Source organism: Trachurus trachurus (genome assembly GCF_905171665.1).
Source record: "Trachurus trachurus genome assembly, chromosome: 21".
NCBI lineage: Eukaryota > Metazoa > Chordata > Actinopteri > Carangiformes > Carangidae > Trachurus > Trachurus trachurus.
The window spans coordinates 5,810,425-5,828,576 of NC_139899.1; the positions used below are offsets into that span (position 1 = coordinate 5,810,425).

The following is an 18,152-nucleotide window of genomic DNA, read 5'->3' on the forward strand; positions in this document are numbered from 1 at the left end:
TCTTGTCAACAACGCGAACGTCGTCGACATAACTCACCGGGAACGCAAAGTATTTCCATACATGTGATTTAAGAGAAGCAGGAGCTGCTTCAAGCTCCGGTGCCGCGTCTCCTCTTTCATCTGCACTCGCCATCGTGTCATAACCTGCAGGATAGGTAACTAGCGGCGTCGGCTACAATGTGCTGCGTCATTTGCGTAACTTTGCGTAGCTTTGCACACGGGGGGAGGGGGGATCGTCGATCCTCTCTTTGACTTCGATGCTCGAGATCGTGACGTCATTTCGATCGATTTCGATAAAAAATCGAAATCGTGACACCCCTAATAATCACACATACAAACTACCAGGAAAAAACCTTTCTTTGTGAGGACCACCTTCGCTGTCTCTACCACCTTCATCGCCTTCATTGTCCCCGATGCTGTCATCATCTCCCTCAGCTTGACTGTCTTCCTCGTCTTCGTCATCTCCATCATCCTGCTCACCTTCGTCCAGCTCTAGGTCCAATTCATCTACAGAAAAGCATATTTGATGCAAAAAATAAATATCATTGTTGTTGCAGGTCTGTACTTCTGACATGTTATTTTTGGTATAATTTACCAAAACACTACGGCATATTTACTTTATACAGTATATTCCAGGGCTGTATTTACATCCTACCAATTCAGAAAATGAACAAAATGCTGCATACAACTTTGTTACTTTTATCAGTCTCACTCATTTGTTGAATTTATACCAGGGGTCTCCAACCTTTTTTCCTCTGAGAGCTACTTTTGGAAATTGAAAATGGCCGAGAGCTACACTGTAACATTAACTCTTTACGTTCGTAAAATCTGTGTTTCCCACTCTTCATGAAAATAGTAGCCTATTTAAGCCTCTATAATACACAATACTAAAATTTTCTACTCGATATCAACACTCAGGAATCTCTCTCTCTCTCTAACGTCCTCTCCCACTACAGCTGAGTTCTTCTAGTACCTCCTCAGTGGGGCGGGGTTGTGGCGGGACGATGGCGGGTCCACATTGTCTCTCTTTTTTTCGAGCCTCTCATCAGCAGAGGAAACATGATCATCTAGTGCTCCCCATCCTAGGCAGGAAAAAAGAAACCTTTATATTAAACCAAAAGAATCCATAACTGAAATGTGTTAGTGTTGAATTGTGACATGAACAAAGTCAGTTAAAATGGTATAATAGACAATTTCCGTACCAGGACAAGGAAAATTGGAAATGTGGAATATAAAGTTTTAACCATGTCACTACACTATAATATATTGATTAAGCACATGTCTGTAATGTTAAACTTAACATCTTAAAAACTATGAAAACTGAACGACAAATATATCTTGATTTTTAAATAACTAGAATATAATAGGGACATAACGGTATCAGTAATACCAAAAGTCACGATAAGAAAAGTGACTCAATATTATCGTGGGCGGTAGAGAACTTCCGGTGAGCACGTCGACGAGATGGCAGGCTGACCTAACGCTCTCCCCAAATCACAGATTATTTCCCCAGATTCAAGTGCTTTAGTGTGGCAATATAGTTGTTAAACGAAGGAAGGGGACAAAACCAGCAAAGCTAAAAGTAAAATGAATACAAGATCCGGAAAAAATGATAAAGTAGCCATGGAGAGCGACGACGAAGCTAATGCTAGCTCGCCTAGCCCGGCCGGACTAGACCCGACTGATGCTAGCCTGCTAGCTAGTATCCACACTGAGATCAAGGCAATGCGCTCCGATGTAAAAAGTGAGCTGCACTCATTCCGGTCTACACTGAGAGAGGACGTGAAGAAGGAGCTGACTGAACTCCGAGAAGAGCTTAACCAGGCCCTGGGAGATATCAGGGGGGACTTGAAAAGCACAACAACGCGAGTCGGGGAAGCCGAACAGCGCGTGGCCGAGGAGCGCAACCTCGACCTCGAGGACTCGCTCCGACAAATGCAGCAAAAACAGGAAACCCTGCAAACGAAAATGACAGACTTGGAGGCCCGGTCACGGCGAAATAATGTCCGCATTTATGGAATACCTGAAGGTGAGGAAGAAAATAACATGATGGACTTTGTGGCCAAACTATTAAAGTCTGAGCTGGCTACTCCCAGCGAGCTTGATCTGAAAATACAGCGCTGCCACAGAGCCCTGGCTCCGCGACCACCACGAGAGGCTCCGCCGCGTTCCATAATAATAAACTTCCACGAGTATAAAACTAAAGAACTGATCCTGTCGTCTGCTTGGAAGAAGAAGGAGGTCTTTTACAAAGGCGCGAGAGTTTATTTTGACCACGACTTCCCGACGGAGGTAGTTAAGAAAAGAAGAGAGTATGCAGGAATAAGGAGAGTGCTTAAAGAGAAGGGTGTGCGATTTCAGACCCCCCCACCCGCTAAGCTCAAGGTGTTTTTGGACGGTGGACCCAGGATTTACAACGACGCAAGAGAAGCAGCAGATGACCTGCGGAAAAGGGGGTTCCCCATCGACCAAAACGAGCCAGGTCCAGCCCCAGAGCCTCGCATCACAGCGTGGGAGAGGGTCAAGGACAAGCATCGTCAACGAGCATCCCACCCGGAGCTGATACGAGAGAAGCTGAGTGCTTTCCGCCACAACCCCCAGGAGACCTGACTCCAGTGCCAGGTTCTAAATGTGTCTGATCTCCCTTAGCCCCACCAGGTGATTTGATAATTAGCAAATGACTCATAATAACTGCTACCCTCTCCCTCCTGCCCCCCCCCCCTTTTTTATTATTATTATTTTATTAATTTATTTAATTTTACCTTCTTCACGTTGATCAAAGACTGACTTTTAGCTTGAGTTAAACAGGCCAATTGAAAATGGGAGAGTGGTCTGGTAGAAAGACTGCCATGGTAGAGTACTATGCCAACTGAAGTAACTTTTGAAATCTCAAAGAGGGGCCCTTTTGTTAAAACAGGCTTTCCCCTCAATTTTAAAGAGCACGTAAACTCTTTAACAGTGGAAGTCAATTTGTTGTATACTCACTATGTTCTGTATTCACATTTCACTAGTTGTTCCTACCCAAGTTCAAGGGTAATATGTTACAGGTTGCAACAGGCTATTAATGACACAAGGAAACAAAGCAAATGGACTTTCAGGAATATAAGATAATAACACTTAATGTGAATGGGTTACACAATCCAGTGAAAAGGAGCAAAGTTATTGCTAAAATTAAAAGGGAAAATATTCAAGTGGCTTTTTGGCAAGAGACACATCTTTCTAACTCAGAACATGAAAAATTAAAAAAGTTGGGGTTCACTAACACATTCTACTCCTCCCACAAATCTGGACGTAAAAGGGGAGTGGCAATTCTACTCTCAAATAAGCTACAATTCCAATTAACCGCCCAAATTAAAGATAAGGAGGGTCGCTATATTTTAGTCAAAGGCATGATTGATCTCAAAGAAGTCACTTTGTTAAATGTATATATGCCACCAGGGCATGACAGATCATTTATTAAAAAAATATTTGATTTACTAGCCCAAGAGTCATCAGGAACTTTAATCTGTGGGGGTGACTTGAATATTCAATTGCAACCCAAACTTGACTCAACAAATTTACACAAGAGGAGAAACCAAAACTCAGTATTCATGCGGAAAATGCTTAGGGAATTTGGTATGATAGATATATGGAGGGATCTTCACCCCACAGAAAAACAATTTACTTACTACTCCCCTTGTCACGCAGAATATTCCAGATTGGATTATTTTTTTATCTCTAATGCTGATAGACACAGAATAAGTGAATGTAAGATAGGAGTTAGAGATGTGTCAGATCATTCAGGAGTATACCTCTCTCTACATCTAAACAATAAAAGGAAGAATACTCTATGGAGGCTTAATACTAGCTTGTTGAATGATAGAGTTTGTAAAGAATATATAAAAGAACAGTTAAAAGAATATATGCTAAATAATGATAATGGAACAGTGTCACCAAATGTCCTGTGGGATGCCTGGAAGGCAGTACTTAGGGGTAAACTCATAGCCTTTGCATCCCACAGGAAAAAGGAGAAACAAAAACACTTAGCAGAGCTGCAGTCTAAACTGAAGAATCTTGAAACTCAACATTCGACCCACAGAGACCCACGAACATGGGCCCAACTAAAGTGTATTAAACAAGAAATAAATCAGATTTATGATGAAGAAAATGAGAAGAAAATGAGGTTTACTAAACAAAAATATTATGAAACCGGCCCAAAGGCTATGAAGCTTCTGTCTTGGAGATTACGTAAACAACAAGCAGAAAGAACTGTTTACAAAATAAGAAACCCAAAAAACAACAAAGTCTGCCATAAGCTAGAAGAAATTCAACAAGCTTTTGAAGTCTACTACAAAGACTTATATACTCAACCTGACAAAGCTGATGACTCTGTAATTGATGGGTTCCTGAAGTCTCTGGATCTTCCCTCAATAGGAGAACATCAAAATAATGCACTGACAGCTGAGATAACAACTGCTGAACTGGGTGGCGCTATCTCTCGACTTAAGGCCAACAAAACACCAGGGTCTGATGGATTTGTTAGCGAATGGTACAAAACATTCAAACTTGAGATGATGCCTTTTCTTCTTAGATGCTTCAATCACACCCTTAAGGAAGGCCAGATGCCCCAATCTTGGAGCGAGGCAGTAATATCAATAATTCCTAAGGAGGGAAAAGACAAGGGAGAATGTAGTTCCTATAGGCCGATATCCATTTTGAATACGGACTATAAGCTGTTTGCCTCAATTATAGCCAAAAGGATAGAACATATTGTCTCTGAAATGATAGACCCTAACCAAACAGGATTTGTCCGAGAAAGACAGACTCAGGACAATATTAGACGAACACTCCATGTGGTAGATTATGTGATTAAGGAAAATATTAGTGCAACACTTATTAGTCTGGATGCAGAGAAAGCGTTTGACTCTGTTGGATGGGGCTTCCTCTATCAAACACTTCAACGTTTTGGCTTTAATGAAAAATCTGTTCAGTGTATTAGATCACTTTATTCAAACCCCACTGCCAGAATAAGAATCAATGGTCACCTATCACAATCTATCAAGCTTGAGAGAGGTTGTCGCCAAGGATGTCCACTAAGCCCCGCCCTCTTTGCACTCTTCATAGAGCCCTTAGCTCAGGCAATAGGGGAGGATCCAGAGATTAAAGGCATTTCAATCGGAGGCAGTGAATATAAGATAAGTCTGTTCGCAGATGACATATTGCTCACTTTAACTGACTTACAAAGAAGTATACCTAAACTGATGTCTCTTTTGAGGCTATTTGGCTTATATTCCGGGTATAAGTTGAATACACACAAGACCCAGATACTCACATATAATTTCACACCGAACACTGACTTGAAAGGCAGATTTGATTTTAAATGGGACGCCCCTGCCATTAAATATTTAGGAGTTTGGATCCCAAAAGACATTACCAAAATATACAAGATAAATTATGATCCAGTTATTAAGAATATCAAAGCAGATCTAGATAGGTGGACTGTACTACCTTTAGACATGTCAAATAGAATTGAAACGATAAAAATGAATGTCCTTCCCCGGCTACTGTATTTATTCCAGTCACTTCCTGTAGAGATCCCCGCAAAAGACTTTAGGGAATGGAATAGGATTATATCAAGATTTGTCTGGAACAGTAAGAGGCCTCGAATAAAATATAAGACCTTGCAGTTACCTAAAGATGAGGGGGGACTCTCTCTACCATGTGTGGAGGACTATTATATTGCTGCCCAGCTAAGACCTCTAGCTTGCTGGTGTAATTCAAACTATTCAGCTATATGGAGAGACTTGGAGTTAAAGCAATGTGAAACACCAATACAGGCTTTATTAGGTAATTGCCAACACCATGATCCCCATCTGGATAAATTAAATAGCTGGACCAGGGTTGCTCTTAAGGTGTGGTTTAGCTCCTGTAAAAAACTCCATCTTGAGAAGCATGCAAAAATATTGAAATGGGTGTCATATGACTGAATTTATACCATCACTTCTAGATAAGCGATTCAGGCAGTGGACACACAATGGTATAACCGCCTACTGCACTATAGTTGATAAGGATGGTCTACAGTCTTTCACCCACATCTGTAAATCATATGGACTGGGAAGAGAGGATATGTTCAGATATTTCCAGGTCAGAGACTACTTCAACAAGGAAATAAAACTAACAGATAATAAAGATGCCAATCTGATCAGTGTATTTATAGATGCATATAATGCTAAAGACACTAAACATTTAATTTCACAAATTTACAAAAGACTACAAAACTCCAAGAACCATTCTACTATCCAGGTTAAGCAAAAATGGGAGGCGGAGTCTGGCCTGGAGATATCTGAGGATGATTGGAAATCTGTTTGGGCAGGTCAAGCTAAAACCACCAACTCCAGAGCTTGGCGAGAATTCTGCTGGAAGAACATAATAAAAATTTTTGTTACTCCTAAATTGAAATTTAAACAGCAGGGTTTTCAGGGACAGGATAAATGCTGGAGACAATGTGGCCAGACAATGGCCGATCACTTTCATATATTCTGGGCTTGCCCGCTTATCCAACCATATTGGCAAGAGCTTGCTGAAGAAATTCAGTCAATCCTTGGTTTAAAAGTTGATTTTTCTTTCATCACGTTATACCTGGGTAAATTCCCAGTTGGACTTATGGCTCAGGACAACTATCTTTACAAAGTGCTTTTGGCTGCAAGCAAAAAGGCCATTACACGGAAATGGCTGCAGACAAACTTGCCATCAAAGAATGACTGGATCACCATTGTTAACGAAATACAGTGCATGGAAAAACTGACCTTCGTCCTAAGACTACGAGCTGAACAATTTGCCGAGTACTGGGAAAAGTGGACTTCATATTCTCTAACGTGTAACTCACTGTCTGTGTGAATAACCCCATTTGCTCTAATGTATGCCCTATGTCAACCTTGTCAACCTGTCTGTTCTATATGATTTAGTTTTTTCTGTTTTCTGTTTTATTGTTTGTCCTTTATTGTTGAAAAAATAATTGAAAACTCAATAAAAAGAAAGTTTCAAAAAAAAAAAAATATTATCGTGGGCATGTACAATAAGAAATTATGGTGCTTCTGGTAAATACTGCAGTTTCAATGTGAGACGGTTGTCCATGTTTCGCGTCAGCCGACTGTTAAAGGATTAGTTGGCTAGTTGGCTGGGGTCACGGAAATAAAGCGTTTTGCTTCTCAAAACAATATGCGTTCAAAAGAGTGAAAGTTGGACCCACAGCTATTGACCCCTTGCAGCTACGTCACAATTAGAACGTTACGCGAGAGGCGACGCCATGACGGACGGCAGAAAGTGCTCAGTGATAATGTACTGCTCCATAGACTGTATGGGTGCCGTCCAACAATGTGGCTCGATCACTTCACACTACAACCTCACAGCATTATCACTTATTTAAAATAGAATATCTACTCATCCGTTGCAATATTCTGTTTGTTTTTTTGTTATTCACCGTAGAATATCTCAGTTTTCTGTGCTTTTTCCACTGCTAAGGAGTTAACGTCAGTCAGTGCCACACTCCCCATACAGCAGCTGCTCCTGTCTTTGCTGCTGCTAACTACAGTTAACGGACCTGGAAATTAAAACCTGGTCCGACCTGTGGGTGTTGAAGTCCTGACCCGACGTCTGTATAATTAGTGATCATTCTCTGATTAAAGCCGGCTGACAAATAAAAGAAAACAGGAAGCCGTCTATGTTGTAATCGCCGCGATCCGCCGGCGGCAACTACGTTGTGACGGTGCTATGTTTAATACGAGCGTTAGCTGTTGTTAGCCACAGCATGTAGCTCAGCTAGTTAGCTTCAACTGTGTTTACATCAACTATACACTGTAGATAAACTAACTTATAATGGCATCGATAACGTGTCTGTATATCTTCACACTGGTCCTGTTGTTCATGTAACCCCGCTGCCAGTGGCCAGCCCCCGGTTCTTAGCTCTAGACCAGCAAGGAGTTGGTGCTTCAGACCAGTTTTAAGAACCAATAACCGGTTTTTAAGCGGTGGAAAAGCAAAGAACCGGTGCTAGTCAGGCTCTAGCTCCGAACCAGCACTGGAACCAGCTCAGTGGAAAAGGAGGGGAAACCCTACAACCACGGAATGTCACAAAACTATAACGCGCCCATTCAATTACATTGACGTTCACTGTTCTTTTGCCGTCTATCATGGCGTCCGCAGCTACCGCGAGTGGAACGTGACGTCACGTGCAAGGGGTCAATAGCTGTGAGAGACAGGGTGACCAGGTGATGATCAGTAATGCAGCGCAGTGCGTGATGGAAGATCAGCCCGACAAATGTACACAGACTATCAGACAATCAGTACGATTATTTCCACTGTGCTCTGGCTCAGCTGACCGGTGGTCAGATGGCGGTTATAGATCTTCACATGTTGAACTCTTTTAAACAAAGGGCAGCCAAACGCCAGGCTAAAGAGAGAGAACTAGCGAGGCTCCTCTGTTCTTTTATTTTTTTCCAGCAGCACTGTCCGGTGCAGGTGATGCACGCTGTCTGTCTGTGTATGTTTGTCCGTCTGATCTTCCACCATGAACTGTGCTGCAACAATCACCCATCACTCTTTCTGCTCTAACCTCTTTTATACAGTCTATAGCTCTAACTCCATCTGGCGAAGTTCAGCATTACATAGCCTATTGAGGTTCATAAAGCTCTCCCTTTAGCTCTGTGCTAAAACAAGGGATGGCTTCATCACTTGTGTCATAATCAGATATGTTTATGTGAACTATCTGAGCAGTAAACTCAGTGAAACAGCTGATGGAAACACACAGCCGTCTACAGGCGGCAGTGCGCAGTGATGCGATGGGAGAGAAAGTAGCACCAAGTGATTGCGAGGTCTGAGAGGAGCTCGTTTTTTTTCCCCGACTTATAATGAACACACCATAAGTGTCGGGAGTCACTGTCGGGATGCGAGTAACAGCTGTAAACTAGTCCCTCTGCATATTAACAATGAGCCTGTCTGTCTCTCTGCCGGTGCCGCGGTCACACTGTGTGTTACAGGATTTATTAAAACACACAACGTAGTGTACGGATTGTTTGACAGTTTGTTTTGATACTACATGTTTTACCCGGTTTCTCTGTGTCCACTGCTATTTGATTTGCCACTCAGGCCTAGTCCACACGAGCCCGGGGATTTTTGAAACCAGAGTTTTGCTCCGCGTCCACACGAGTGGTGTAATAAAAACACTCCGTACACACGCAACTAGGGATGCACGATAGTTATCGGTCCGATAATTATCGGCCCGATATCAGGAAATTATGACGTCATTTCGATAAATCCGATATCATAACTTATCGGCCCGATAAGATTTATTATATATTTTTTGTCAGCACTGCGGTATGGGTCCTTTTTTTTTTTTTTACCAAGCGCTCTCACTCAGAGCGCTCTGCTCTACTCCTACATGAGACCTGCGGCCTGCAGTGAATGCTGCGTTCAGGTGGCCTCCCTATAATCAGAAAAACAATTTTCTGACTGAAATCAGAATAGTCCCTCATTTCGTCAACTCGGTCATCATTTTGGTAGTTGCCGACTTGACTTGACTTGACTTGTCCCAATTACCCTTATTACACATAAACCATAGAAATATGAACATAAAAAGGTCTGAAGAACGGCTTGCAAAACGGGAACAGGGAACTTCTGTCAACACGTGAACGCAGCACAGCGTGCGTACTGGGTTTGTAAACACAGAACATGACGGCGCTAATGTGGGGCGGTAATAAAGAAGACAGTTCGCTGAATATCTGTAATAAATGTTCAGAGGAAGCTCCACGAGGAGGGAAAATAGCGCGAGCAAACCTGGTCAGTCACCTGAAACATGACGTCGCTCCGACGGAGTTTGTAAAGCTACGAGGACGATGCTAACGACGCTAGCAACATAAAGCTAACTGTAAGAAGCCACCGGGACACAAACACACAGACAAACTCTCCCTCTCTCTCCCCCTCAACCACACACACACACACACCCGTGCACCCCCCCACCCCCTCTCACACAGACACTCTGTCTGTCTGTCTGTCTGTCTGTCTCTCCCCCTCTCTGAAAAGTTATTAATTTGTATGGAACCAGCCAAGCTTTTTTAACTTGTGGGATGCACTTTTCCCACTTTGTATTTATTTTAAATGAGTAAAATAAATAAATAAAACAATGCAAAGTATTTGCATCAGTTCTAGTCTTTTTAGATTAGATTAGATTAGATATCTTTATTGTCATCATACAAAGCATGACGAAATTATTGCCACCCATAAACGGCGCATAAATAGATAAAAACATAAGGTACAAAAATGTACACATTATTTTTATATCAATAAGTAATGCAGCTTATTTAAATAGATGCTCATTTGAGATATCAAATAGTTTTGTCTGATATCTTTTAGCAAATGTTTCAGTGTTTCCCCCAGAAAATGTGTTAGTTAAGGTGGTGTCTGTCCTGTTGACGGGGGGGGGGGGGGGGGGGGGGGGGGGTTCGGCGCGCCGTATTAAGTTTCGCCACGCGCGCTGCTGTTATGCATGCGCGCTTCTCTGTGGTGTGTGTATGTGTGTATGTGTGTGAGAGGATGCGGAGATGAATGAAGGCGCTCGTCCGACGGGGGGGGGGGGGGGGCGGCGGCGAATATCGCTACATTTTTAATTTTTTTAAGACGTTAGTTTAGGTGGCAGCTCATTGCTGTTAAGGCGGCCGCCTTAACAGGAAAGCGCTGCGGGAAACCCTGTGTTTGAAAGGCTTGTTAATAGAATATCTTCATTTAAAGAGTCAAAACTGTTTTTTGGTTTGTTTATAGTATTGATGTCATGATATATGTTAGGTCCTCACTAGTCTTCCAAGTATGTTATCGGTTATCGGTATCGGCCTTCGGAAGCAGAAAGTTATCGGTTATCGGTATCGGTTTCAAAAAAATGTTATCGTGCATCCCTACACGCAACCGTGGAATCCGCTACCAAGTGACGCAATGCACGTGTAATATGCCACAACCATAGACTGTGGCGATGGAAGGTAACAACTTCAGCTTTTCACTTCCCTGTCCTTCCTCTCTCTCTCTGCCCGTTTTAACTCCATCTGGCGAGGTTCAGCATCACATCAGGTTCATAAAGCTCTCCATTTGGCTCCGTGCTAAAACAAGGGATGGCTTCATCACTTGTGTCATAATCAGATATGTTTATGTGAACTATCCGAGCAGTAAACTCAGTGAAACAGCTGATGGAAACACACAGCCGTCTACAGGCGGCAGCGCGCAGTGATACGGAGGGAGAGAAAATAGCACCAAGCGATTGCGAGGTCAGACTTTTTCGTGGACAACGGTTTTGTGATGCAAATGTATCACTCTTTTGAACGCATATTGTTTTGAGAAGCAAAACGCTTTATTTTCATAACCCCAGCCAACTAGCCGGACTGCATTAGTCAACACCAAAACCAGACCGGAACTCTGCTGACGGGACGCAGTCCGGGGAAAGTCACTGTCACAGCACGTAACTGGTGATGGGGACGCCACATAGATTCATGTCAAAAGACCCGAACTATCCCTTTAATCCTTTGGCTACTGGCAAAGGGGCTGTGAGCGACTGGTAGCTCGCGAGCAACGTGTTGGAGACCCCTGCTTTAACATAATCTTTAATATAATCCATAACCAACCTCTGCATCCTCATCTGTGAAGTATGAGGGCTTTGTCAGAAAGGTGTCCTCATAATTCAGGTGTGTCAGGTGAACATCTGACACACAGCACAGTTTGCTGCCTGATCAACATGAAAGGTGGGGGAGGGGACTGTCCTTGCAGGACACTGTGTCCTCACAGTCCTGCGCTGTGTCAGGTAGTTAACAACATTCAACAGTGTATGGACTCGTGAGCACTGTCATAGAACAGATTTATGATTGGATGTAAAAGCATGTCATCACAAGAGTACAGTCAACTTACAGAGTTATCCTTCGATGTTGCAGGATTGGAACCGACCGGTCATCCGGTCATCATTTCCACCAGCAGCTTCCTGTATGTGTGTGTGAGAATGACAATAACAAATCTGAGATTACTTTAAGCAGAAACAATACTCTTTCATTCCAAAAATCATCAGTAATGACACCGCCATGTTTACTGCAGAAATGTCAGTACTACAATAAAGACCTGAAGGATCAAAAGCATTTCTAACATATTAAAGCAAGTAACTGTGAAGGTACAAAGCACAACTTGCCTTTTCTGATGCTGCCTCGCTTTCATTGGCCTTCAGCCTTCAGGTCACATGGTGCTTCACAGGGTTCCTGAAATTGGACAGAGGAAATATAGTGTTGTCTCATCACGCTATCACTTAGTGGTCATGTAAAAGAAGACATGAAAAATTTGTCATGTGCAGATGTACACATGCCTACAATGACCAGGCTGGCCATCTACTACACCTAATGCTGTGAACCTGTTCAATATTCATTCATTAAATATCACACCCAAGAGCGGCAACAGCGCCCACTGATCTGTATTGAGGCTGTTGTTATTCCTTCACCCGGGTCAAAGGATGCTGTGTGTAAAACCACGCTGTGGTGCAGACGATGGCCTTGCGACAACCTCGCCCCCGCTGAGGAGGAACTAGAAGAACTCAGCTGTAGTGGAAGAGCACCTTTACTGAGCCCAGCTGTGCCGTGACTGTGTAGTCGAAAAGCGCCACAAGTCTCCTGAACCCTCCACTTGCAGTTGACTTGAAAATCGTCACTTACGCTGATTTTAATCTAAGTCCTCACAGGTGGAAGAATAGCTAAATGCACACAGGTTCCCCACACACTGTAATGATTGCTGCTTTAGGTTTTCCTGCAACAGTGAGGACTTAGACTAAAAACACAGTCTAAGGGCGCTTTCACACCTGACCATTTGTTCCGAAACAGGGAGCGTTTACGTCATATATCGGTTCGTTTGGTCAGATGTGAACACAGCAATCGCGCTCGATGCGGAACAAAACAAGCGGGCCGAGATCGCTTGGGAGAGGCGGTCTCGGCTCGTTTCCATCCGAGCCCTGGAGCGGTTCGTTTGTAGTGAGAACGCAACCGACACATGTATCGGAACAAATTGACTGGTTACCTGGCAACCGGAGGAGGAGGACCACGGGCAACTGCCCCAAAAACATAATGGAGCATCAGCAGCGTGTCGTCTTGGCCTTAAAACAGGAAAGCCGGTGGCCAAAAGAAAAGAAAGACGCAAACTCAAGCCATGAGTCCACCAGCCTTTCCAAGCTGACCCGCGGCGATCAGCACCGGGCAGAGCTCCGCAAACAACCCCTATAACTAGTCATGCTACGGTGCCCGTTTACTAGAAGAAAAAAAGAGTCAAACTGTAGGGTGTGTTAGAGCAGTGGTTCTCAACCTTTTTGAGTCGCGACCCCCAATTTCACATGCACTGCTGTCCGCGACCCCCCGCCCCAACACACAAACACACACACGCCGGTGTGAACGCATGATGGATAAAGCGCAGCGCTGTCCGCGGTTTTTTTTTTTTGCCTTTTTAGTTCTTGATCCCTGCACTGAAAAAAATAATTGGCTGCTGTAGTTTTGTCTCCATGGCCAATATTCCGACCTGGAGGTTTTCATCAGGGCAAAAGAACAAAACAAAGCGACGGAGTTTAAATAGATGCGGGTGGCGAGTTGATGCGGTGTCCACACACCCGGGCTGGTTTATGTGACATGCGGGGACCTGTCGGCGCAGGAGCGAGTGGAGCGTGGATGCAAGCCAATCTCCTTCAACCATGCACGGAAAAGGGGAATGACAAGAAAAGTTTTTCTAATTTATTAAGAAACAATGCCCAGGTCAGCAATGCATGCCAAGAAACATGTCGTTCATTCGTCCCCTCCAGTCACATCGACTGGGGTCGGGAGGGACCCCAAGATTGAGAATGGCTGTGTTAGAGGACAATTCATCTGACATAACTATGACACCTGAAACTGAAAACACAGCTTGACCAACACAACCTTACCACACCTCTCCCTCTCTCTCTCTCTCTCTCTCTCTCTCTCTCTCGGGCAGTGACACGCTCTGTCATTCATTCACGTGTCAGCACTGAGACAGCGGACAGCACGCTTGGTCACTAGCTAATAATAATAATAATAATAATAAATAATAATGTAGCCTATTAGACTACATTTGTAGCTATAGCACATTATAGGCACACTTCAAGGTCTCGCCCCAGCCATAAACCAATCAGCTTGGGCATTTTTTTTAAATTGAACTTCAACTAAATACTCGTCTGCCCAAATATTAATACGAAATTGAACCTCCTCACTACTGCAAGTCAGCCCGCGGTTCATTGTTGCCATTGTTGCTGATCAGCTGATGGGGTGTTGTTAGGGCCGTTGCTATGGCGCTGTTCCACAGCGCAAAGCGCTGTACCGCTTTAGAATCATGCAATGTGAACACAAACGGCCCAGAAAAAAAAACGCAACAGTTGTATCGGTTTAGTTGCTGAATCGGAACAACTGCAGGTGTGAAAACGCCCTAAGTGATGCTTTCAATTGTGGTGATTGCAGGAGGCTTGGATGAAGTTACACAAGCAGTTCGGAGCCATTTCAAGATTTTCAGGGGCTGGTTTACTACTTCTTTTTTTGTTTTACAGAATTGGTTTCCTTTGATATTTCAGAAAGTGTTGGTGGATTAAAAAAACTTCTTAGATAATGAGGATAATGATGTTAGTATGTGAACCGCTGTGTGCGAATGTGGGGTAGGGGGTTGGCTAACGTCACATGAGAGCACACGTCATCCACCCTCATCCTCAAGTGGATGACGTGTCGTGTGCTTCCCCCTCTTGATGCTCTATGGTCTGTTTCCAATATCCATGTGCCTTTCAATTAACTATTCTTTATTGAATCAATTACTCTTAGTATTAATAGCCTTTGTGTTTTTTCAGCTACTTTTATTAGAAACTAACTTCTTAATTCTTTACTTTTACACCAGGCTACAATTTTAAAGGGATAGTTCAATATTTGCCTATTGCCACAATCCATATAGTCTTAGGAGTAGGTTTGTTACCTTTGTCTCTGTAAGCTGGTTTGAGATCGGCGGGGCAGAGACGAGGTACATGGTACCTTCCGCTTTCCTCAAATACGCAATCTAACAACTCCAAAATGCTCTGGTGGACAAGTTGTGACCTGCACATTCACCAGGCTATGAGATAATCATGTATAATTATGTGACATTACAACACATGAAGCAAATACTATGAACTACTTGCACTTTTAAAGTGGAAATGAAGCAGCCAGCCAATTTAACATAATTCATTAAATGGATTCCCAGTGTGCTTAAAATTAGGCAAACTAACACATGAAACACAAGCATTTAGGAGAAAATGGGAGTTAAAAATTGCATGTTTTAGCTAGTGCGCCGCCATCTTGTCGTTCGACTGTCCGTGACGTCACAGGGTTGGTTGCCTGCGTTGGCTGACAGCCACAGACAGTGAAAGTGAAGGACATAGCTACAGACAGAGACGGTAAAACATGAAACTGTGGAGGCACTGGATTAGAAGAGACTCAGAGGAGACCTCTACTGTGTTGCTCCTTCTGTGAACTAGTTTTACAGTGTTAAAAACTAGAAAAAAATCTCTGTTTTCATTAACTGCCGCTAATAAGGAGCCACAGCAGCAGCGGAGCTGTTAAGACTCCTCTGCTGATCTCGGTGTGATCATTTCTTACAGCATGTTTACATCCAGTCTGGATGTGATCCACAGGAAACTTCTGATCAACCCTGAAAGTTGATCATTCACCGGATCAACCAACAACAACCTGACGTTACTCCAACAGTTTTCAGTTTCTCTGCCTCAGCCCGTCCTCCCCCGACCGGCCCACGTTCACACCGTGATAAGCATCGGTCACCGCGGGGAGAGAGACTGGACCCTCTGGTCCCACACCGAGGAGCCTTCACAACCTCACACACACACACACAGCAGCGATCTGATGGCATCTGATAACATCGGTATTAACAGTAATAGCGCCCATCACCATAAAATAAGAAGGGAAAATGACTTCAAAATCTCTGATCTCATCCTCCACACCCAGCCCTCAGCAGAAGTATGAGGGCTTTGTCAGAAAGGTGTCCTCATAATTCAGGTGTGTCAGGTGAACATCTGACACACAGCACAGTTTGCTGCCTGATCAACATGAAACGTGGGGGAGGGGACTGTCCTTGCAGGACACTGTGTCCTCACAGTCCTGTGCTGTGTCAGGTAGTTAACAACATTCAACATTATTCAAACTGAATGTTTCATATTCAAACAATAAATATGTCTTACCTTTACTCCAGGTGTCCAAATCAGTCAGCAGCAGCAGTCATCCAGCTCCAACTGTTTAATAATCCACCGATTATTCCCGTTTACATAGCGTTCCTCATCTATGGCAGCCAGCGTGGTGCTTCATTCATTTGCATTGTGTTGAAAAAAAGAAAAGAAAAGTTTCAGCTAACGTTAGCTTTAGCTTCAGCTCCTGACAGGAGAGGCTGACAGAGGAGACGGTGGAGCCTCTCCGCTGTCGGTACCGAGTCCAGACCACAGTCCAGAGGACCAGACAGTCCGACACACCGCGTCCGAGCCGCGCGGACCGTGTCCGTGTGGAAGTAACGTTGCACCGGGAGAAAACAAAGCGGTGGAACCGGACAACACAGGTCCGGTTGATCAGAAACACGGCTATTGCCGCTGCTAAAAAAACTTTTTTCAACACAATGCAAATGAATGAAACGCGCTGGCCGCGAGGAACGTGATGTAAAAGGGAATAATGGAGCTGGATGACTGCTGCTGCTGCTGACTGATTTGGACACCTGGAGTAAAGGTAAGACATATTTATTGTTTGAATAGTCATCTGCTGAGGGCTGGGTGTGTGGAGGATGAGATCAGAGATTTTGAAGTCATTTTCCCTTCTTATTTTATGGTGATGGGCGCTATTACTGTTACCGATGTTATCAGATGCCATCAGATCGCTGCTGTGTGTGTGTGAGGTTGTGAAGGCTCCTCGGTGTGGGACCAGAGGGTCCAGCCTGTCTCCTGTCTCCAGACTGGATGTAAACATGCTGTAGAAATGATCACACCGAGATCAGCAGAGGAGTCTTGTTAACAGCTCCGCTGCTGCTGTGGCTCCTTATTAGCGGCAGTTAAAGAAAACAGAAGTTTTTTTCTAGTTTTTAACACTGTAAAACTAGTTCACAGAAGGAGCAACACAGTAGAGGTCTCCTCTGAGTCTCTTCTAATCCAGTGCCTCCACAGTTTCATGTTTTACTGTCTCTGTCTGTAGCTATGTCCTTCACTTTCACTGTCTGTGGCTGTCAGCCAACGCAGGCAACCAACCCTGTGACGTCACGGACAGAACTAATGCAAAACGTCAAACTAAACTTAACATTTCTCCTTAATGGTTACATTTCAGTGTTAGTTTGACAATTTTTAAGTACAGTGGAAAACAGTTTAATGACCTATGTGTATTTGGCTGGCTGCTTCACCTCCACTTTAAAATCCCTCCACTCAGCAGTCATGTCTGGAATAAAGTTTCGGCTGCATTTGCCTCGTAAACAACTCTGTGTCGTAATGTTACTTGATTATTTCATATCATGGAGAATGTGCAGGTCACAACTTGTCCACCAGAGCATTTTGGAGTTGTTGGATTGTGTGGTTGAGAAAAAAACGGAGGTACTGTGTGCCTCATCTCTGCCCGTGGATTTCAGAACATGCACTAGCAATTAAGGTAATGAACCTACAGCTATGACTATAGGGAATATGGCAATGTGCGAATTTACCAAAATGTTGAACTATCCCTTTAAGGTGACTACACTAGGAGAAACAAACATTAATATATTGGATGAAAAATGTACCTTTTATACTTGTTAATAAACCTTACCTCTAGGAAGGCTTTATCCTCTCCTTGAACAACATGTTCCAGTGCATCCTGGTCAGGAGTCTTTCTCCTCCTCCTCTTCTCAGTCATCTTTCCTGTAATAATGTCCAGATAACATAAATTTTAAACAAGCTTTAATAATTGCCATGTTGCATTCACATTCATTTGAACATTGAAACTGTTGAGTGAGCTATAGCCAAACTGATGTGCCAAACTCACATCAGACATTCTCTCTCAACATTAAACATGTTTAAATCAGGTCAACTGGACTAGACTAGACACCAGACTAGTTTACACAAACGGATGAAGCAT

The 18,152-nt window shown here is 43.5% G+C and overlaps 1 long non-coding RNA gene across 1 annotated transcript; it reads right to left on the reverse strand.

Annotated features, from left to right (window-relative positions):
- Positions 1-1,006: 1,006 nt before the first annotated feature.
- Positions 1,007-17,914, reverse strand: LOC311005051. The gene is made up of 4 exons (XR_014596328.1): positions 17,844-17,914; positions 12,191-12,257; positions 11,920-11,989; positions 1,007-1,082 (listed from the first exon to the last, which is right to left on the reverse strand). It is a non-coding gene; the product is annotated as an uncharacterized lncRNA (long non-coding RNA).
- Between the last annotated feature and the right edge of the window lie 238 nt (positions 17,915-18,152).